Here is a 24,767-nt window from a genome sequence, read left to right as displayed (position 1 = left end):
AAAATAGCCATAGTCCAGCACTTAAAAAAATATCAAACGGTCTCAAGTAGTATGAATAGCACATTACACCCTAGAATAATATACACAAAGGACTCAATGGACAAAAAACTGCAACACATTGTCCTATTGCACACCCAACCGTAACAGTAGTCTGTATCGGCTTTCATTTGATCCTCTTATTTCATTTTATCTGTTACTTTTTAGTGTGTTGTGGGAAGATATAAGCAAATTTGACATTGGGAGCCTGGTTCATTAAGGCAGGCGTATTGTGTGGTTTTGTACACATAAATCGAGTATACGCACATCCGTATTCAACAAGAAGCGGATCTATTGCTGTATATGGGTCTAGATGCATTCTGCTGCAACATACAATACGCTGCAGAATACATCCAATACATGTGTGGAATATAAATTCCTACAAGTATGCACAGAATAAAAACTTTGTCACCTGTTAATAATATAGTTAATAATGACAAAACGTTATAAAAAAGCCCCCCATAAAATACTATTATTAGGATGTTATGAATGTCTATATACTGTGTATAAAATGGCATTTTCACAGTTGCTTCTCATTGAAAACACATGTTCTTGCTTGTATACACAGCTGTCATCACTAGTAATCGGCACTTACACCAGCGTTTAACCTAAAAATTTAGCACCCGGGGTGAGAAGGAAAACTGCCTTAACTTTAAATTAACCTTAAATATGCATAAACTGTGCCCCTCCCCCCTTCAGAATTGCGCCCTGGGCGGTTGCCCCTTTCGCACAGCCCTAGTTACAGCGTGCGCTCGAGTATGGCACGCCCTCACTGTAGTAAGGGTCCTTTGCGTTCAAAGAGGAATTGCATGCACTTGCATTCTCTGGGGTATAGACTGTTTTTGGGCATGCACAGAGCAATTTAACGCAAAATATAGCACAGGCCCTGTCTCTCTTGATTCCTAGAACTGCTTCACTTCTTAATTCTTTTCACTTCTTTTTTTGCTTATTTCCTTTTCATCTTTGACGTATGGAGTCATGTGAATTGTAAAGACCAAGATAAGTAATGGATTAGAAGATTAACAATACATTGAGCTGCCGTTTGGAAAATATATATAGAGAAATTCATAATCATAATGTGTATTATAAATGGAATTATTTATGAATCATTTAGTCCTCCAATTAAGCACAATGAATTTAAATGTCTTATGGGTCACACAGCCATAATTCAAAACACTGAATTAATTTCTCTTCGTCTTTTCGGAATCAGCATCAATCAAGGTTCATCTGGCATTTGTTAAGAAAAATGAAGGTCTGTATTTGTAATTTCATGCATAAATGGGATTGCAGTTACATACCAAGTTAGTGGTAATGTCACTAGGAGTCCACAGAGTCTTATAAATAACCAGTTTTTACTAGGTGTCGAGGCATAGACTATATATCAGGAAAGCATGGACAATGTTTGAAAGGCCACTTATAAAATAGATACATAAGCCACTGTTGATATATTTATTTGCTAAATTGAGCTGTTCCGGCTCAAATACGTTCTCTTCCCATCATTCCCGGGAGATCAGAGACTGAAAACCTGAATGATCTAAGATACCTCATATCGGTCAATGGATGAATTAGTGGGACAAGTAGGAGAATGAACTTGGGGGTTGGAGTGCATTACATTCCTCTAATTGAGACATACTTTACCAGGGTAAGTCACAAGATATTCAATTAACAAATAAATGTATACAAATATTAAAGGGATATTATCTCAAGTAAAGTGAATTGTGTCAACCCACTTTTCTTTGAACATAACAAAAGGATTTACTGCAGTAACTTCACATGAAGATGCAGCATATGCTTATTCTCCAGTATGTCTGTACTGCATCAAACTGTGATCTCTAAGTCAATCTTGTTCCTCAGAAGAGTCTAACTTGCAAACCATTTAGGTACAGCCCAAGCCAGAATCCATACATCGTGGCTCTCTATTCAGCCAACGTGCATAAATGATCTGGTTCCTGAGGAAGAGCAGAAGAGGGCTTAATTTTAACCACTATACAAGATACCTAGGCCAATACACCATCAGCATTCCCATTAAGGTATCTTTGGAACTGCCTAGATGACCACCAGGTTCTGATTGGCAAGGTCAGAGAACATACTGTTTACAGGAATTAAAAATCTTGTAAAGTAGACTTTTTGTACGATTGTGTTCCTACAAAATTTTTTGTCATACTTCCAATGGAGATAAAGGGTTATATATTTTTAATGAATATATTATTTCCTCTAATAGTATTTCCTAAAGTTAGCACACCACAACAATCAACTATAAACTTTTGGTTTGGTCTTTATATTTATCTTCTCTCTTTTCTCATGTACTAAGTGCTGCAAATGTTCAATAATTCATTGTTTACAAGTGTAAGGCTTGTCAGGTTCAATATACTGAATTATCCTTTAAAATTACTTAATGTACAAAGACATTTATTACATAATCCATTTCATAAAACATGAGCTCCCACTTCATCGAGTCAAGGAAAATCAACTCGGCCTACACTGACCATTACCTCCAAGACCTCAAACACATCAGCAGTGGTGTTCTCAGAGTTGCAATAATTTCCTCTCTTAAAAAGATAATAGTATGAAAATGTAAAACAATCATTTTTTTCCAGGTCATGGTCAACATGTTTTTGTACTGAAATGTATGAATATAGTTATTCTCCTTGTACATTCTTTTGTTTTACATAGTAATTTAAAAGTTATATTAAAGAAGACCTGTCAACCATGTTAACTACTGGGTATTCCATGCAGAATATAAATTGCTGTACACTTGCTTCATAGAAACATAGAAGTTGAAGCAGAAAAGAGCGAAGATGTCCATCTAGTCTGGCGATTTGGGGATTTTATGTAGTGTAGATTGTAAGTCTTAACAATAGCAATATGTTTGTCTTGCGCGTTCTTGAATTCTTTTGCTGTGTGAGACCCCACCACAACTGCTTGGAGACTACTGGTTGAACCGAAATGCTATATGTAGACTTAACCTCAAGTATCCAACTCCCATTGTCCCATAGATTGTAAGCTTGAGAGCAGGGTCTTCTTTCCTCTTTGACTATATTACCTAGTGTTGTTTATTACTGTGTGTCCCCAATTGTAAAACTCTTTTTGCTGGTGCTATATAAATAGATGTAGATGACGATGATGTGTCTATAATCGTTGCTGTAAAAAGCACCGATTCGACCACTAAACCGCCACCCATCTCTCACGGTTTTGTGGTCCAAACCGCCGCATTTACTATAGGGCAGCTTGAGACTTCAATTTAAAATGACTGGCAAAGTATGGTGGATTGAAAAAGCTAAACCGACAGCGGTTTGGATGAAGCCGCCATCCAAAAGACAGAACAGGACAGCTTTAATACCTGCTTCAGAATGGCTGGATAGCTTAAACAAGCTGTTTGAACTATTTTGCCATTCAGAACATAAGAGAAGCACCATTGACATTTAAATTAGGTTGGGAATCATTATTTATTGATTAAGGGGCAAAATGAATTAAATAATAACTTATGAGGGGCAAAAAAAAATCATTATATTAAGGGGATAAAATTATTTATTTATTATATTATTCGGACAATATGTAATGACAAATTGTGCAATATAAATAATTATATCCACCATTGACAATCAGTTAATAATATTATATATTCACATTTTCCACATAATATAAGGCTATAATGGTGTCCCTTTAAAAAAATATAACAAAAAAAAAATCCCCCATAAGTTAATACTAAATTATATATATATAGATCAACAACAACAAAAAAGCATGACTTCTAAAATATAAATAAATGCACACATTTTGTTTCGGTCAGTTTAATATTGAGTTTGGTAATGGAGAGACCTCTTCATGTTCAGTTTTGAAACTACATATAAACATCTCTAAAGTACAGTATTATCAGTCAAATATTTTCGAAGGTTCAAGGAAAGAGGGTTTGCGTAAACATAACATTCTGCAACATCTCTAGAGGTTAGGTGAGAAATGTATTATTATTGTTTTTCTATTTATAAGTTCTTCAGCTCCGTACATGAAATTTACAGTAGAATACAATCTACAGACAGCAGCAAACCTTAATACATTATTAAACTAAACATAATTATGAAGAACTGAATTACAAAGACCAGACATACACTAATTAACAGATTACACACAGAGAACTTGGTAATACATTTCAAATTATTTAGAATGAGTAATAGTGATGGTAATGTCCAACATGAAGTAAGCGTGGGATCAAAAAACAGGGCTAGTGAAGCAGACCTAGCGTTACGAAGGGTGATGCAATAGTAGAAAGAGAATGCAAGGAAAGAGAGCTTACAAGGGGTAGTGTAGGTGATAGCCAAGGCAAAGGAGTTAGAAGCAGGGCTGATAGGCTTAAATAAAGAAATGTGTTTTGAGGGCATGCTTGAAGACTTGGAGAGTAGAAGCTAATCTGAGAGGTCATGGGAGAACATTCCAAAGGTGGGAAAAAGACAAGGCAAAGTCCTGGAGGCGGGTGTCAGAAGAGTTAATCGATACGGTTGTGAGTAGGCAGTCATTGGCAGAGAGGAAGGAGTGTGGGTTGTGTAGGTGAGGGTGAGGAGTTTAAACTCTGTAGGATTTTAAACTCTACAAGGGATCAGTGGAACAACAGAGACAGAGTGAAGGGAGAGAAAATTTAAGAAATGCCTTACATTTCATTTTTTTAATTCAATGAGTTCAAAGTGCAAAGTTCAGGGGTAAATGGGAATTTTAACGTGTCCTGATGCAGCTCCTGCTGCTGAATATAAATATATAGGTGAATTACTCATTCAGGGACCCTTTCGTGCCACCTTTAGTCCACTGAAGTACCACCAAATTAATTGGCATATCTGCACCACACATCAGGACCCAAACCCGCGACCCAGGGTTTTGTCAGCTACACCTGATTAGAAGACCCAGTATCCCCAGGGATGTCCATCCAGTTCTCTGGGTCAGTCGCACCGCACAACAAGAGTCTTCACTTTTTAATCTATGGATGCTGACCTGTGAGTCCACCAAGGCTTGAAACAGAGTACAATCTTACTTTCTATCTAATTCATCCCCAGAAAAGTCCCCGATGTTGATAAGGGACTGCCCAATGCTAAAAAAAAAATGAAATGCGTTTCAAAGCTAACTGAAAGAGTAAGATTGCTAAACCTGAAATGCAAAAAACATGATCAAAAGAAGATTTTACTAGCTTGACTGCTGCTAGGAAAAAATGTAACATCTTACAGCCAAAGTAGAGGATTCTCTCAAGTGGCAGGTGACAAGTCAGACGGGTTCTTAGTCATACAACTAGAGCTAAGGGTTCCCATAAGGGTGTGCACCGGCCACTTTTGGTGTTTTGCGTTTTGGGTTCTGATTAGCTTGAGGTTTTGGGTTCTGATTTGTTTTGCCAAAACACCCCACGAAAGGTTTTGGTTCTGATTTTGGGTTCTGATTTTTTTTAAAAAAAAGCATAAAAAGTGCTAAAATCCATTTTTTTTTTTTTTTTTTACTCCTACACTATTATTAACCTCAATAACATTCATTTCCACTCATTTCCAGTCTATTCTGAACACCTCACAATATTGTTTTTAGGCCAAAAGGTTGCACCGAGGTAGCTGGATGACTAAGCTAAGCGACACAAGTGGGCGGCACAAACACGTGGCAGGATCAGTGGACTTAAACAGCAGTACCACTGGACTTATACGGCAGGATCAGTGCCTTGCTTGCAGTCTCCTAGGTAACGCAAATAATCTGTACATATATGCACACAGGGGCATGGCCAGTAAAATATGGAACACATACTTTATGGATAAACAATGTCACTACACTTCATGCCGAGAAGCTAAATAGTTTTCTCCATACAAGATACTCCCAACTATTCACTGAAATACCTAGCTTTTATCACCACGTAAATGAACTCAGCAGTCAGATCCATAATAAAGTGTGTCATCACACAAGTCAGGTTCGGGATAGACTCATCACAGTTCAGGTAAATTTAACATGTCCAAACAGATCATTGTGTATCTGTAGTTCTGTCTTGTTTTGTGTTTATTAAGCCATGAATTGAACATGACAAGTGTATATGTGCGAATGAGCCCTTAAATCACATATAAAGGGATTACAGTTCTGTGTTTAAAGCTTCCCTACAATCTTACATTACAAGAGCAGTGTTATGGTTAAGATTTGGATTTCACAAATGCTTTCCTTTTAGTAAATTTACCTCCTTTAAAAGTAGTGCTAAATTGACATTGCTTTTATAACCTGTTTGTGTAAAATGTTGTTTTAAGAAAATAAAAAAGGGTTTCTAACCTTCTCGTAGCTTCACATTTATATCATTTGTTTGGTCATTGAACCATCCTGGGATCTCCACCCGGCAGCAGTACGTTCCTTCATCCTCCTCAGTCACCCCAGTGATGGTCAGGGACACGTCCCCCTGTGATATGTTCCCCAATAACTGGTATCTGCCAGATTTCCTCCAGGTCACCCTGCTGCCGTCTGTCCAGATGATCACATTGTTACACTTAGAGGATGGACAGCTGCCCCGTCCCCAGCACATTGTGGTTGTACCAGCACTGACAGAATATGTGCAGTGTAATGTCAGGTTACCAATATTTGTCAAGGGGATAGCGCACTACGGGCTATATTAGGTTCAGCAGCGGAATAACAGGATAGTCCAGCCTGGGTGCATAAGTGAATACAGAATATGCTGCGCTTGAATCTAAATTGTGGATGTAAAATAAATTGGAAACTAAAATATGACCCTAATGTATAAGGGAAAAAAACCTTTATCAAGGGTTTGATAAAAACATGGGTAGACAACATCAATATTAAGCATAAGTTACAGAATGCACATCTCGTACAAACATTATCTATTGTCAAAGTTCACATATAAAACCTAATTGTGGAGTGCAGGGTGCACTATTGGCAGATGAAAAGCTGTGATCCAGGATAGGATCAGATAATAGTCTCTAGAGATAGAAGAGGTCCAGCGTGTAAAACTGATGTCCACAGTACACTGGTTAATATACTTGCGCTTTGATGTAATGTCCGATGTGGTGGTTGTTCCTTTGAGTGTCCAATTGAACCACTGCAGGATAGATTGGAAGACGAGTAGTCCTGGCAGTCAATAATGAATTATCCGATGAGGAAATTCAGCAGAGTTTAGTAGTTCAGTGGCAATAATTCTGTTGGCGGCGTGCACACCAAACCGTGGAGCGCACGCTTGCTTGGATGTCCAGAATCGGATGTGCACAACCGGAAGTGGCAGATAATGTCAGGTTACCATTCACTGATCTTTTCACATGTTCAGCTGATGCCAGACCTGAGTGGGGAATTTATGCGATCCAAGTCTCGCGAGATCCGACGCGAAACTTGGACGTCAGAGCCTCATTTTGAGTTTGTTTTTCCGCCAGAAATACCCGAACAGTGCTCGGATCCCGTCGGATCCGCCATGTTCGGGTGGGCTCGGATTAGCGCAATCCGAGCCCACTCATCTCTAGTTTCCACTGCAACATCCTTTCTATTAAACTATATCCAGGTACACTAAAGTATACCATGTGATACTTTCCAACAAATTATTTTAATTCCCAAAAAGTTATTTAGTTCAGTTCAATTTGTTAATCATCACTGTCATCTATATCTTAACAAGTTCTTGAACTAAGTAAACTCTCCCGCCTGTCCCAAAAATAGTTGTTTAAGTATTTAAAGCCCCAGGCCCTGGTGGTTTCACTGCTTCCTACTTTAACAAAGTCTTGACCCCTTTGTCTGGTCTCCCTATTCAGGAGTGTAATACAGGGCAAATCTTTTTCAAAACTAGCTCTTGAGGCCAAAATTAGTTATTCTTAAAGAAGGTAAAGATCCCTATTGTTTTCGAAGCTATAGACCTATCTCGATGGTGAACACGGATGTCAAGATTTACTCCAAAATACTTACTACTCGATTGAACACAATTCTTCCACACCTGACTAAGCAGAAGGACCATTATTTAATTAATATAATTACAGGCTTTATGCTTTCCCTTGATGCAGAGAAAGTATTTGATGGATTATTATGGTAATAATAATAAAAGTACATTACATCAAATTGGATTTGCGGGGAACTTCTTAACAGGGAAACAAGTACTTTAATCTCTCCTGTCTGCCAGGGACTCCATAAACGGTTCTACATTCTAAAGATGACAAATGGTACTCGTCAGGGGTTCCGTGATATTTGTAATTGAGCCCCTGGAAACATTCATAAGGCTCTCCTTAAACATTGATGGTGTAGTAGTTGGCAAGGAGGATTGCACAATATCACTCTTTGCTGACGATGTCTTACTGACATTGACTTCATAAATATGTTCCTGCCAAATGTATAAAAGGTCCTAGACTTAAATGGCTCAACATCGGGATGTAAGATTAACTATTCCAAAATGAATGCTCCCACTCTCTATGTTTCTCCTAACATCTTAGACCACCTAAAAGCTAAATTTTCTTTTTCCTGCAAAACTAATACAAATAAAATACCTTGGTATGTATATCACAAGTAAATATGACACCCTGTACAACGAAAAATATCCTCCCCTTCTTGCTATAATTTAATCTTCTTAATGGTGGGAGGAAATTGATAATATTTTTGTTGAGAAGAATAATTACAGTCAAAATGTCCCTTAAAACAAAACGTCTATATTTATTCCAGACATTACCAATCAAAGTACCAAATACTCTTACCCAGATCCACAAATAGTCAATACAATTTGTTTGAAAGTACAAACCCCCAATAATTAGCTTTGTTACACTACTTGGTCCTACCACAGATGGAGAGCCTTTACTGACGTCCCATATCACTACTATGTTTTCCATTTATGTTATGGGGTGACATGTATTTTTCCAAGGCGACTGCGAAGATTGATTGTGATAGATTAATCAACAGGCTGACTCTCCGCAATGATTTCTGTACTGGGAATGGCAAAGTAAGACCAGCTACTTACACTCACACCCAGTTATCAAATTTTCTTGTTGTATATGAGATTGGTTGCTATTATACCCTCTGCTCTAACCCCCCCCCCCCCCCCCCGCCCCGTGACATAGTCCCAACTTTGGATCTTCTGCTCCGCTAAGTGATCTTCAAAAAAGATTTTAATTGGTAATAACCCTTTTGAATGCCTCCAAGTCAAACTCTCTCCCAAAGAAAAATGTTTGAAGAAATCCATCACCCCTATTGAAAAAATATTTAACCACAGATAAAAGACATGTCATTATTATGATATGTATTATGATGTTATCATCAAATCACCATCCAACACCTACATTTGAGGAAAAGTGGGAGACTGACCGAGGCAAACCACCAGATGAAGAGGCTTGGTCTACCATCAGAGAGCATGTCAAATCTTTAACTTCAAGCTTATTACTAGAAATATGTAAAATACATTAAAGGTGGTATTTAGTGCTAAGCAAACTACAAAAATATATAGTGCAACTCACCCCTCTCTTGGAGAAACTGCAGAGAATGTAGATCTTTCTCTCACATCTGGTGGTCCTATCCTGAAATAAAGCCTTTCTGGAATGCATTGGCCTTGGCAAAACAACTGGGTTTCCCAAGGCAGCAAAACGTTTATTGACTACTCACTGGTAAAATTTTGTATGTGGCAGCCATAGAAATAAAATCGCTGCCTATCTTAGCAACAAATAAATCCCACAAATTTGTTCAGACCTGGATACCTAAATTCTTAGTCAATAGAAACACTCCACACTTTAACTCCCTATAAGGGCATTGGACCAATTTAAAATTGGCACAACCTTCCCTCTTCATAGATATAATAACTCACCTTTGACCACCATGGACCCATATCAACAAATAAGATTACCATTACCCCACTCACCCCTCCTATCTTTCCCTTGCCCCTCCTAGAGATATCATCCCCTTATTCACTCACATTTATTTCTAGTAGTTTATTGCTATTAACCCAGTTTTAATTGGGAACCACCCTTAAAAGTTGAATAAATTCCACAGACAGACTGAAATGCAACATGTGTATGATTTGTATATCTGCTGATACCATATTTGCTGTGTTTACCCTTGGTTTGAAATATAGCTATGCTTTAGGGGAAAAAGGGTGTGGTTCTTTATTTATTTTAAATGGCCTTGTCGCAGCAGGTACAATCCAACCACTTCCCCACTGTTGAACCTGATCACCAAACTTCAAAATACAGGTTGTATATATTTTCCAGTACCTTTAATGCTGATAATTGTCCAGGACTTTCTGAAGCTTAAGGAAAACAAACCACCATTACTCAATGTATTTGTACATACTCCAATGTCAGGAGAGTGGTCATCAACCAAAAATAGAAGACCTTTTTTTATTTACAGGACGTGGTTCGATCCCTCAAATTTAATAGTTTGCAGCATGAGATTGATGTAATAAGTCCTACTCAATCAGAGGTATATGTAGAGCAATTAGAGGAAATGTGACATAGTGTTGTATATCAAGGGATGATTATATATTTTCAAAGTATCATGCAGCTTCATTCAAGTATATTAACCTTGTGGAAAGAACTCAACCCTGTTGTGATGGTGAGTTCATCCATTTCCATAATGCGATTAGCTCTCAAAATCCAGTGCATCAAGCATGCATGGGGTTAATATTTAATTTAACATATTTTATAAACACTGACTTTTTCAGTTGTCCCAGGTTGTCAAACCTGCATGAATTTACTAAAAATCACCTCTACATGTATGGAAACATGATTTGTTTTGCTTTATTAGCTCTCAAAATCGAATCCGTCATATATGAAGCCATAATTTCCATATTATCATTTGCAGTCGAAATCCAATTTGTCGTACACGTAAACATAAAGGATTTAAAGAATAAGGTTTTGGCAACACTCGGCTAAATAAAAGATGACAGAAAGCATTACCTTATTTTCTGATTAAACCTTTTACAAATTTGATTCTATTTTTAGAAACATAGATGGAACATGAAAGTCTGTAACTATAAAGACAAGTTATCAAGATAAGTACAGTTTCTCTACAACAGTTATTTATTTGAATTCTACACGGTTCTGCTGACAAGTTCATTTTTCTCCTATAATTTAGCATATGTAGGCAGTTGGATATGATGTTGGAGATCTCTGATGACTGAGGTATGGGGTTATTTTTTAGTCTCTAAGATTTGCATGTTTTTGTTTTATTGTGCTCTCATGATGTTTCTGAAAGGAGCATCATCAAAATGTTGGAAAACATCAATTTGGTGTTTCTGGAGTGGTCTTTGCATGATGAGCCGGAGGTAAACTGCTTGGATCTATTTGCATTAAAAGACAGTGAACAATTATGTATGTCAATTTACAAGTATGCTATAATATAAATATATACAGTGTGTGTGTATATATATATATATATATATACACACACATAAACTTGTGTGGCACAGTGATTAGCATTGATGAGTCACAACACTGGAGCAGTGGTTTATATTCTCTAAGGCGTTTGTATGTTCTCCCTGTGCTTGCCGGGGTTGCCTCGAGCATATTTAATGCGCATTTAAAGTGTCAATACAGTTCTGCGATGTTTCGGTACTAGGAGGTGCGAACGGAAATCCGCGCTGTTCTGGCCACATGTTGACAATTAATTTTGGAGTATAATGGAAAAGGATTTGTGAGTGTTCGCAGAGAGTAGACTTTGCAATAGTGCTCAATGTCAAACAGCAGCTGCAAGGGTAAATAAAGTATCGGCATGCATAAAAAGGGGCATAGATGCAAGGGAAGACAGTGTAATTTTGCTACTGTATAAATCGTTGGTGAGACATCATCTTGAATATGCAGTACAGTTCTGGGCACCACTCTATAAAAAAGATAATTTGGAACTAGAAAGGGTTCAGAGAAGGGTGATAAAATTGATAAAGGGTATGGAGTCATTAAGTTATGAGGAAAGGTTAGCCAGTTTAGGCATGTTTACTTTAGAAAAGAGGCGTCTAAGCGGAGATATGATTACTATGTACAAATACATTAGGGGTCAATACAGAGAGCTTTCATGGGAACTTTTTAGCCCAAGGACTATACACAGGACACGCGGTCACCCCCTAAGGTTAGAGGAGAGGAAATTTCACAACCAGCAAAGGAAGGGGTTCTTTACAGTAAGGGCAGTCAAGATATGGAATTCAATGCCAGGGAAGGTTGTGATGGCAGATTCAATAGATATGTTTAAGAAAGGGTTAGACAAATTTTTAGCGAAAAAGGTGTATCCAGGGATACGACCGTTAATTAAAATGAAGGATAGTAGTGGATATAGGGTAAAAATAGGACTGCAATATTGGGTCTGGTAGTATTTTCACAATTGAAACAGATTGGTGGTTGCTTACTCTGGATCAATTTCAAATATAACTGCAGGATCGCAGGAGATCCATAATAGGTTGAACTTGATGGACTGGTGTCTTTTTTCAGCCTCATCAACTATGTTACTATGTATTTCACATTAAACATTATCAGCAACCTCATAAAACATTATCAGCAACCTCATAATGATAGTATCCTAACAGAATCATAATAACAGAAAACAGAACACTTTTCAAAGTGAACAAACGATACTAATAAAATCCATTATTCCAAACGAAACCAGTAAACTTTAGTTATTTATTTAGTCCTCTGAGAGTTCCTCTTTCTAATTGAAAAATCAATCTGCTTTCTCTTTTCAATAAAAGTTTCTCCACATCCCTTCCTATCTGTCCTATGCTCACTTTTCCCCCATGCTCTAAAGTTCTGCAGTTAACTATTATGAGCCTTAAGAAAATGTCTTGCAACATTGATCAAAGATTAAGCCCTAGTTAAATCAAATGTGTGTTTTTACAGGTATCGACCTGATGCATAATGCATGTCTTAATTTCCTGAGAGCTTACATCTATGTAAATGTTGGTATTTATAAATTATAAATTTAAATAAAAAATGAAGATTGGGCTATCATTGGTGTAGAGGACCGAAGCCTTGGTAACACATGAATGAGAAAGATAATAGAGGGTAGGAATTGACCCCGAGGGATGATAAGTTCCCAGATTGTAAAAGATAAAGAAAAATTGAGCATGGCAAGAGTTTCTATAACAGGGTTTTGGTTATGATTTAACAGACAATCAGTAAGGAGATCTGGGGATGGCCTGTGCTGGTGAAGGCTTATAAGGATGGGATTAAATTAGTTTTAATTCTTTTGTCACTGGAAAATTCTGGTAGAATGCTGTATGTCCTGCTAGTGAGTATTTTACGTTTGATAATTGTTTGATTTTTCTTTCTGTCCTGCTGTTTGCTGTTTCCTGATTCTGTTTCTTTTCATACTTATTTCCTTGTTCCTCCACGTTTCTTCTGTTTCTCTCTTTTTTTCTAAAGAGAGAAACCCTAACCCTTCTGCTTCTCATCTTTTTCCGCTTGTACTTTTTCCTCCTTCCTCTTTTCCTCACCCCTCTCCCTTCCTATTCATTCATTCCCATTCCATTTGGTGGCGCTTGTCCTTTTGTTCCAGATTTTCCCACCCCGCTGCGCAAGTATCTCCATTCGTAGACTCCCAGGGTGCAGACTCAGTTAGGCTTCCTCTGCCCTCCACCCCCTTGTTTTGGGCCTCTACATGACTGCTCCCTGAAAGCACCGATGGCATCTGTAGCCTCCTCCACCTCATTGCGGACCGGAGCACATGGTGCCTCCTTTTGCTGGCCCATCTATTCGCCCTGCACCCCCCCCCCTCTTTCTCCCTCTGCCCCTTTTTGTGCTCCAGCCCAGCTGACTCTCCCTGTCCCGTCACCATGTGCCTGTATCCCAGTTGCCCCATCACAATTTCTTTGCCCCAGTTGTTCCAGTCTTGACCCAGGTCATGTATTTTCTCAGTTGCCTCTGACCCTGACTTGCCATCTGGTTATGGAGTGTTGCCGGCTGCTGATTTGTCCCTGGTGGTCTCTGGTTTATTTCACGGCGTGTCTGCCGTTAGACCCGACTTGGTCTCTGTTAACGCAGCCCTCAGTGTCTTGAAATTTGGGCTTGCCAGGATTGCCATGAGGTTGGCTCTTCTTTGGAGACTGAGGTTCCTGTTGTTTTGAGGGGGACAAAAAGAGGCTGTACATCTCCTGGTGCGATAGCTCTGTGGTCCCCACCCTGCTGCTGGGAGTAAGTGGTTGGGTCTGTGAGTTAATGCTGTGGATGATGTGCGCTGTGCTGATAGGCAGGGCAGTTACAAAAGAACAATAAATAAAATTATTAATGAGCGTCTATGAGTTGTGTGAACTGGTTGTAGAGGATGTTAATTTTGCTGCATGCTGTCTGTAAACTGGGCCTGAGGAGCTTTTGAGTGTCCTTAAACGCTTTTTTTTTTGTCCAGGGGATGTAAATGCGCTCTAAAAGTGTTATGCAGAAGCTGTACAGTGGGTCCTGTCATATGAAAGGATGACTTATTTTTAATAACTTTTGAATGCAAGGACGTTGAGGTGTGGCTGGCTGTTACGTCACCTTGTGCTGGGTTGCCTGAGGGGAGGGGCTTCCAGACAGGGTCAAGGAGGCCTGGCTCATCCTGTCAGTCGGGGGAGGTGCTTTGTCTTTAACAGTGGGCCTTGCGACCGGGGCTCTTCCTGTCCAGCATGCTTTTTCCGTGTGTGGAGGGGATTGTACTAGATGCCTGGATCTACCGCCCGCTGGGTGTTCTGGTCATGGGGGCCTCTCCTGGCTATGGTTTTTTCGCCAATGTTTTTTGGATGATATGGTAAAATGGTGGGCTGGTACACCCATTGTAAGGCTGCTCATTTTTATGGCTTTGAAGTCATTCCGGGAGATGCCCCATGTGGTGCAGGAAAAGGTGGCCTGTGACGAAAGTTTGTGAAAAATGTGTGGTCTTTTCCCTTCCCTCCCATATCAGGTTTAATTTGGTTCCCAGTGGGGATGGTGCTCAAAAAAGGACCATGTGAGTTATGTTTTCATTCAACATTTGTTACTCTCTCCTGGGTTGTTGGTGAATTACGCGGGGGGATGTTTGCAAGGTGGTTTGTCACTCATGTGAGGAGGCTTTGGATTTAATTCAAGAGTATGGGTCTGGTGTGAGGCTTGATGTGGATTAAAGAAATGGGGAGTTACAGGGGAGGATGGGTGCGGAGACCTCATGCTCAGTAACGAGAGAAAGAGCTGAGTTTGGGGTTGGGAGTGAAGGGGAAGGTGCGTTTTGAGGTTCTCGATCTGGCGAGAGTAGATATCGTGACTGATGGTTGAAAGAAAGAAGTTGTGGGTATGAAGAAGGAAGTTGAAGATGACAAACATGCAACAGGGTTGTTTGACTAGGTCTATATTACTGATTTAAAGTAGGTTTGCTTTGTGAGGAAAGGCAGTGTAGGAAGACAAAATAAATTTGCACCGCATATCTCCTATATTGTCTACAGTCTAGAGTACCACCTATCTATATTTTTTTATAATCTAGAGCAGGACCTATCCATATTGTCTACAGTCTAGAGTACCACCTATCTATTATTTTTATTTTATTATTTTATATATGTATAATGTTTAACTGAAATTGTTAGTTTACAAATATAGCCCACAGATGCATTTATTGTGAATGTAGTTACTTGGTTATGATTTATAGAGCACATCAGAATTATGGAACAATGATAAGAAAATGAAAACATCATCCCACATCCGCGCTGCGACCCCAGACTCTCTTTATCTGTGCATTGCAGAACTGACAGCTCACAGATCAGAATTCTGAGATATTCCCTGGAATGCAGTTTCCATCATAGCTCAATAGAATTACAGAACATTAATGTATAATTAACACTCCAAACTCTTTAGGGGCTACCTCTAAAGAACACACAACTATTGTGTTGTTTTATCATTTAGATTAGAAGACATTTGTCCTTTTGAATATTGCCCTTGCATAAATTGTCTGCAGAGCACAGCATTAAGACTTCATTTGTACTAAATTGAATTCTATTCTTTAATTAAAAGTGCTGGGCCCATGGGTCTACTTTATAAAAGGATGCAGGCCGACAAAACATTAATTAAAAATGCATCTTAAAAGCTTAAATGAGTTAAGTGCTCAATGACTCCAATTTTAATTAATCAATAAAACTGTCATAGAAACATTATTTTAGTTACTTTCATACTTTTTTTATCCTTTCTTTAATTGCAATATCTATGTTTTATTCTTTTAGCTGTGAAGTTTACACAAATCCATACAATATTTTTTTTTTATTTCCACCGCTCTTGCATAGTGGTGCCCCATTTGGGCTCTAAGTTATGAGGGTCGCCATGCAAGCTCAGAACAGAATCGGCTGAAATAGTGTGTTGGACCATGCTCATCTGGAGCTCAGTGGAGAGCTCAGATTGTAGCTCAGGTGTGTGTAGACCCAAGACTGCTACTGTGTCCAGCTGGAGACAGAAAGGATTCATGTCCCTGTACACTGTAGTTGAAGCCAAAGCAAGTAGCCAGCTTTCAAGGTTGTCCATTTAATAGAGAGGGGTGAACACATGAGCTTGCACTCCAGTTAGGTTTATTATATTTAAATCAGTTTATTTTATACATAATGATATATATTATTTTATTCTCTGGCCAAAAACTGCTTCCATTCAGGCAAAACTCCCATTCTATGTACTAGATATCTTGATAAGATTCCCCCTTCTACCCAGACCCATCCTGGACATCCACATCCCATGCAGAAATTGATTAGACATATCTTGAACCCAGCTAAATGCCTAATTTCCACACATTGGAAGAGTATTACTCCGCCTTCATTGACTGCCACTATACATAGCATTTGGCTGACATACCGTTTGGAACGCATCATAGCTACCCTGCATAATACGCACACAAACTTTCAAAATACGTGGACTTCATGGATGAGCTATTGTGAAGCCAAACCACCTCTTTATTATCTCTCGGTGACTCTCAAGCCACGCCCTCTCTGACTTCCATACTATTTCTATTATTATGTGTTCTCACTATAAGGGGGAACTACTCTCAGACCCCAGGTCTTTTCATATAGTAGTGTTTTCCCTCTCCTTGTTTTAATTTACTGGTTTGTTTTTTCATGTGTCAAGTGGTCACCCTTCCCTCCACTCCTTCTTTTTCCTCTACCTTTCTTCCGTCATGTTTGTAATGGATGTGCATATTTTTCTATTTTTGATTGTTATTTGTACCTCTGTAATGTTTCAATTTGCCTATTTGCTCTTATTTTATATTCCATGGCTTTTCGACACCTAAAAAAACAAAAAGTTTTTGTTCAGAAAAAAAAGAAAGGTTCCAAACTGTTTGATGACCATGCTGTATAATAACATTTTCTTGAATCAATAGCCTTAATATTACAGATATAAACAATATAATTTACAAACATGAATAAGATGATACATTGATAAAGTCTTCCATTACTGTGAATAGCAATATAATCAGTAAGCAGTTTAGCAATTATTTGCTTAACTGTTTCTGTCAATAGTTTTTTTTACTTTTTGATCATATAATGTTGCTTTATACTTATCTTTATATTCCAGGTAACATTCAATATTCATTGCTGTTTATCCTAATATAGTCTGTCAGTTTGCATCCCTTATGTTAGTTATAAGGAATATTGAATAGTCGAATATTTAGAATGAGCTTACAGTGCACCAGACAATATATAGTATGCTGCAGGCATGTGAACTAGTCCTCTGAGTCAACTCTTCATCATATTGACTACAAATAAAAGTGACTTTGACATAATGATGAGAGATATTAATAAATTACATCTCTACATCAAATGTGAGTTTTCTTCAAATCATGATAGCAGCATGTTTTTTGGATGTGCTTGTTAAGAAAATAATTTTAGATCATGTATTGATTTATATATCAAATCCACTGACAAAAAAAATTACTGTTTCTGTCACTAGGAATCCTCCTTTATTTACTTTTAGATCAAATAATGTGAGTTTGTGAAATAGATCTCTGACTCAACTCCCCCCAAATATCCAGCAATCAAAACAACCACCACACAGAAACATAACAACACAACATGCATAAAACACAACCAGACATGGCCTTTCAGGTACATTATTTAAACATTGTTAAAATAAAGTATTAAAACACATGCTCACATACTCAATATTATGTATCGTATAGATCTTAAATATAATATTATTTTTTAACTTAAATGATTAATATTTGTTTCTCTATTTTAATAAATAAATAAACATAATTTAAATAGCTCTTAATTTTTTTAAATGTTGTTCTCGTCATGCCATTCTGAAATGCCCTTTGATAGATGCACCTTTTTTTGCTGGTGATAAGGCTCTTTCTTTCCCCTTGATAAGTAGGCCCCTAATCCTAAATGAATTGGTTTAACACTCTTTAATAAATAAATTCATACAAGGGAATTGTGTCTTATACAGTTGGCTGTTTTAGAGTCAGAGAAAATATAATATGGATAATCAATGACTTTAAAATGGAAGGTGAATAATGTTAAAATGCTCAGGACACTTAAGAGTTAAAAAAAAAAGTATATTGACAAATTAACTTTATTTGTTTTAGCAGAAATTACGCAAGTGCTAATACTGCAATCTATGTACTGTATTGTATCTTGTAATTTATCTGGAAATGTACCCCATGATATTAAGAAAGGTGAAATTGAGGTTAGTCCTACGTGCTGGTAAACATGTTGCACATAGATATCGGGTGGGCCAATATGTGATTGTGAGGTGATATGATTGGTTATTATAGTCATTTATTTTGTGGTTTACGCTTATAAAAGATATTTACCATTGTTCATTTTGAATGCAATGGTCTGTACCGTACATACAAAATAAACAGCACATTCTGTAGAGACTTTGTCCTTGAATTATTCCAAAACAAATGTAAGAATTATTATTATTATTATTAATTTTTATTTATAGGGCGCCACAAAGTATCTGTAGTGCCGTACAAGGACAAACAATGGCACAGTACAAGGTGAAACAGCACAGTACAAGTAACAGTAAGCACTATATCTCTGGGGGCTCAGGCACAGCATGAAAGAGAGGGAGGGAGGGGAAAAGTGAGTATAGGCAGGTAACTATGGCCCAAGAGGGTGGGCACGGATGACAGGTTGAGAGTCACTGAGAGAAGCGAGAGGAAGCAGAGGGCAGAGGGACCGAGAGGAGGTGAGCAGAGTAGCTGGAGAGCGCAGTTAAAAGTGATGGAAACAGGAGGTAATTTAATTTCATCTGCCTTGTTCTCACCTAAGATAACTTGTTTCTTGTCCCTCTGTTATCGGAGACTCTAACCACAGGTCAGCATCGGTGCAATTGTAACAACAACAACCTGGTATCTGATGCTATAATGAAAACGATGACTACACTGTGTAGCTAACCTTTCTGAACTGGGCTTGATATACTTATTTGCTGTGCTTTGAAATTGCTGACAGAATGACCAGTATTTTTTTTTCAAATTCATGTCTTAAATTTTAGTTCAAAGATGCTACATAGATTCTGACTTTTACTCCCTCCCCACTTCCGGGATGAAAAGTAGAGTTGGGTTATTTTTTTATATTGGATGGATGTGTTCTAAGGCCAAGTAAAGTATATGGCCAGGGTCTAATCTTCAGTGCATGAAAATACCAAATGACGCATAATGTAAGAGATGCTTTTAGAGAATTTATTGTTAAATTATTGATAAAATAATTAAAAACTAATTATTTTAGATCAACTATGATTTTTTATTTGCGACAACATAGAAATAGAATGGGGTCTCCTCTCATGCCCCCATGAACTTTTGTATACAACAAGATCATTTATTTTAGTTAAGACATCATCCAATACATAAAAATTCCATATATACCTATCTTACGTATGTAGATAACATTTTCATCACACAGACTAGAAAACTAAAGGATAATGATTGGAAATATTAAAAAAATGACATCCCTCCATCAAATGTGAGCTCTCTTTAGGTGCTGATAGTATGACCTGTTTTTGGATGTTATTGTTAAGAAAATAATCTGAAATAATGTATTGATTTATATATCAGATCCACTCGCAAAATGTTTTCCTTAGGGCGGATAGTTTTCACCCTAAACTGTTAATAACACTTGTCAACAATTAATACCTAAAGGACAATTTTGCATAACAGACAGTGATGAAAATTTTGGCTACGACACATATCACTTAATTAATAAACTGACACAGAAATGTTAAAACCTAGTTATTTTTTTGTGATTTGGTAAATATAAAAACAACTAATTTATTGAAAGGTAAGGCAAAAAATGAGGAATAAGAGCAAATCCCATGTTTTTGCTTACAATACAGAGCGGTATTCAATTCTCAGCAGTAATTTTTTAACGCTGTGTTAAAGGATTTTTACGCAGTTTTCAGTCAATTTGAAGCGTGTTGAATTTGCCTGGTATTAATTTCCCTTGAACGCAACGTTTTATTTGCTACAACTCTCCCATCATGGCCAAGTAGAAGCTCCTATGAAAGTATAGGGAGGGAGAAGCGTTAAAAGCTATTCAATTCTTTTTTAACGCGGTGCAGTAAACTGTCAGGTCGGTAGTTTTATCTCGCACCTGTCATGTCATGGCTGTGCAAGAAGTTGAAAACAAAACAAAAAATGTAAATTCATGTAATAATGTTAAAAAAACTGAAACATTATGTTTTTCAGTGATGTATAACATGGAAATGGAGACATTTTTTACGAAAAGCATATTAAAAAAGACAAAAGTGTTTCCCCTTATGATAAGTAATATAATGGTACAGTCTATTTATTTGAAATAGGACAGGCAGTTGTTGTTTTTTTTTTCTTAACTTGTTTACACTAGTGAAGGAGAGAAATTTTCCAAAGAAATGTTGCCGTGCTTGGCCTGAAAGGTATTCTGCTGGAATAGTTACTGCCACTAAATTAATATCTTGGTAAACTAGTGCTTCTCCCAGGTCTATTCTTCCCCTGCACCCACACACCTGTCACATATATTACCTTAAAGAAATAGTTAATATTTTAGTTTAGTAAAATTGACACAAATTTTAGTGTCTTTTGCAATGGAGCCAATCGTGAACTTTGTGAGGATGTACATGTATGCTGCATGTATGCAGGAGACTGCTTTGGATGCAATGCACAACAATGCAAATGTGTGAGGGGCTGGAGATAATGTGATACATGTGATGTGAATGTGAGGATGGAAGAGGAAGAAAATGAGCGAGAGAATGGTGGACAGGCAATGGCTGCATTGGCGATTATAGCAAGTAGGGCTAGAATACCCAGGACACTTCTATACCGCAACAGGCGTTTGCTTAAAGGATTGCCCGAGGAGGTGATAAACCGAGGCCACCGAACTTCGCCGATCCAAGTACCAAGCTGGCGCGGCTTGGTACTTTTACGCTCTCTCTCGAAAGTGAAAACGAGGCAAAACTTCATTGTCACGTCGTTGGATCTCGCAAGTTTTGGATTCTATAAGTACCGCCCTCCACGGTGATTCAGCACCATTTCACAGAGAGACACAGAAGGGGTAACATGGTTCTTGGCAGTCTCTAGTGCAGTTGGGCAGCGTCATATCTAAAACAGAAAGAGGAGGGGTGTCAGTTTACTTAAAAGTCTCCAGTGACATTCTACTCAGTCACTGGAGTCTGCAGTACAATGTCTGCAGTCACATTGTACTGTGTTATAGCGCACACAGAAATAAACAGGAGAGGTCCCAGTGTTGTTGCTAGTCTACAGTCTAGGTGGCATTGCTCCATTGCTAATTGTCATTGCTGAAATAGTGTTCTTCAAAATCTGCATTCACTTTGTGCTGTGTTATAAAGCTCACACAGAAACAGGAGAGGTCCATTGCTAATTGTTATTGCTGAAATAGAAATAATAGGGCTGGCAATGTGTTCTTCATAATCTGCAGTCACATTGTACTGTGTTATAGCTCACACAGAAAGAAACAGGAGAGGTACCAGTGTTGTTGCTAGTCTACAGTCTAGGTGGCATTGCTCCATTGCTAATTGTCATTGCTGAAATAGGAATAATAAGGCTGGCAGTGTTCTACAAAATCTGCAATCTCATTGTACTGTGTTATATAACTTACACAAAAACTGAAGAGGTCCATTGCTAATTGTCATTGCTGAAACAGAAATAATAGGGCTGTCAGTGTTCTTCAAAATCTGCAGTCACATTGTACTGTGTTCTCAAAATTGATTCACAGCAGTACACAGAAGACCATGAGCACCAAGCAGCTGCTGGCACCAGTCATGATGATAGTAATCCCTCTATGTCATCTGCTAAAGTCTATGTTAAACTGCATAGTGTTTTTAAGTCAGGGAAACAAAAATGTAAAAAAAACACCTTTACCTTGGTAAAGAAAAAAAGACCTGTAATCAAGGCAAAGTTATCTGCAGAAAAAAAAAATTGCCAACATGCCATTCTACACACGCAGTACCAAGGAAAGACTCAGGCCTTCGCCTTTCTCTATGAGTGCTAGTTCTGCAACTGGAGGCATCTTTTTGTAAGGACAGTCATGACCCAGCAATACATTGTCATTCTGATTCAATAAGGGGTGCCCAAATACTTTTACGTGTAAAAGCCGAGCTGGAAGAAAACAGTAAGGCATTAGAACAAAATGTATGTTCAGATTCAGAAATGACACAAATCCCTGAGTGCTATGTGTAAGACTGATCTTTCTGATACTGTACCCATAAAGAAGCTTCCTTTCAGCATTAGATATGTGGATGAGCAGCCCAAGTGTAGCCGGTGATACACAAATTGAGGATGCCACTTTGGAATTGCAACAGGATGAGGGCATATATGTGTAACTGACGACGGCGCTAATAAGGTTGTTGATGAGTTCTTGCACATGATAAGAAGAAGTCCATTGTCATGCCTGAGCATAAGACCAAAAATCCACCTCTTATGTGTGGAATTATTTTTACCCAAATCCTGACAACAGTTGTCTAGCCATTTCTAGCATTTGTAAAACCACAGTTAGTAGAAGTAGGGACCTTAACCATCTAGGAACCTCATCCATGTTACGCCATTTGAAGCAAGTTCATGGCAAGCTTTTGGGAAAATCAGAAACTTATGCTAAAAAAATAACAAGCAGTCCAGCATCAGCTAGGTGCCTTCTCAGCTAGATCCCGACACCTGCAATCTACACCCACAACAACTTCCTCATCAATATCCTCAGTAGCGATCCTAGTTTCAACATCCATAGGATGGTGGAATATTATTTTAGCGACAGCATAGAAATAGACACATCAGACAGTCCCTTTATATACTGGGAGGAAAAAGAGGGAATTTAGAGACCCATGTACCAACTTGCTTTGCACCGCCTAAGCTGCCCACCCTCCAGTGTGTACACGAATAGAGTTTTCAGCACAACCGGGAATCTTGTCAGGCTGCTTCCTCAAAATGTGGAAAAGATGATGTTCATCAAAATGAACTACCATTTTCACGGGGAAGGCCTTTCCCGCCAATTAAATTCAAAGTACAGAGTCTTCTGTAATGGTGGATTTCAGCAGGGATGAATTAATAATGTGTGAGGATAATGTACACACTGATGACGCTGAGGATGATGACAACAACATCTAGAGAATGAAAAAATTCAAAAGGTGAGATGATGACAGTGCTAATGCAAAATATATTAATGTTTAATATATGTTTTTTTAGGTGATGCCGGATATGGAAGCCTTCCCTAGTTGTTGACTCCATTAAGTAACCAGGTGTCTGCCGCAGAAAAAAGGTACCAATCATCACACATTGGCACCAGGGGGGTTATGGAAAGAACCTTTGCTGCCCTGAAGAGTCGATTTCGCAGTTTACACAGGTCCGGCGGTGTGCTCCTATATTCACCCTCTAAAGTTTGTGATATAGTTATTGCCTGCGCTATTCTGCACAATATTTGTATCGCAAACAGATTGGAGGTAGAGTCAGAGATTTCTTTGGATTCCTTTCTATTGAGGAAGTACAGATGGTGGCGCTTGGTACTCAGGTATGGCAGTGTGTAATTTCGGAAATCCTAGCATGTAAGTAATAAAAATTGTGACGTAAATCCTTATATGTTATTACAACAGATGTTACAGATTACAGTAATACCAATATATAAATTCATCCCACCACAGGAATGATGGACAACAGGATAGCTATGAACAAGGATGATATGGATGAAGTTGTACTGAACTGGGTGAAGAAAATAAGAAATGGAGGAGTGTTTAAAAATCGGTGAGTTTGTTCCTTCTTTAATTTTTTTTTTTTTTTTTTTTTTACATAATGTACATTTTTCCTAGGTAGTAGACTCCGTTATATGGAAGGGAATGATGTCACCTGATTTGTCAAATGATATAAGAATCATTTAGACAAAATTACTGACCCTTTAAAAAAAAACTATTTTTTTTTTTATTATTATAAAAAAAATGTAACCCAAACACATCTATTACCGACATTTTTTTATCTTTTCTATGAGATCCACAAGTATCAAAATGAGCAGGACAGAGATGAACAGTGAGGAAAAAACATAGAAACATAGCTGAATACAAAGATCAGGCATGAGAAAACTATTAAATTTAAAAAAAACTTTTAAGAAAAAAAATGAAATACAGTGAAATAATATTTTTTTTTATAAAGGACCCAACAGTAGCCAAAAAATGATTTACTGAAAGGAACATTAAACATGCAAAGGAGTCATATACAAGAACTTTTCTGCGAAAACTATTAAAAATAAATAATTATTATAGAAAATAAAATAATGTTTTTTTAATTATTAATATTTTTAACACCTTTTATCAGACACACAATTAGTGCCAGTGAAATCGGTTAGTATTCTATCTCCAATGAGAATGTGATTGGTTGTGAAGTGTTTATGCTAATTATTT

The 24,767-nt window shown here is 37.8% G+C and overlaps 1 non-coding gene across 1 annotated transcript; it reads right to left on the bottom strand.

The window, feature by feature from the left end:
* Nucleotides 1-5,912: 5,912 nt before the first annotated feature.
* LOC142147659 (small nucleolar RNA SNORD50) lies at nt 5,913-5,984 on the bottom strand. The gene has a single exon (XR_012690771.1). It is a non-coding gene; the product is annotated as a small nucleolar RNA SNORD50 (small nucleolar RNA).
* Between the last annotated feature and the right edge of the window lie 18,783 nt (nt 5,985-24,767).

The sequence above is a fragment of the Mixophyes fleayi genome, chromosome 3, assembly GCF_038048845.1.
Source record: "Mixophyes fleayi isolate aMixFle1 chromosome 3, aMixFle1.hap1, whole genome shotgun sequence".
In the NCBI taxonomy this organism is placed as follows: domain Eukaryota; kingdom Metazoa; phylum Chordata; class Amphibia; order Anura; family Limnodynastidae; genus Mixophyes; species Mixophyes fleayi.
The sequence above is the reverse complement of the archived record's forward strand: the minus strand, read 5'-3'. Positions and strand labels throughout refer to the sequence as shown.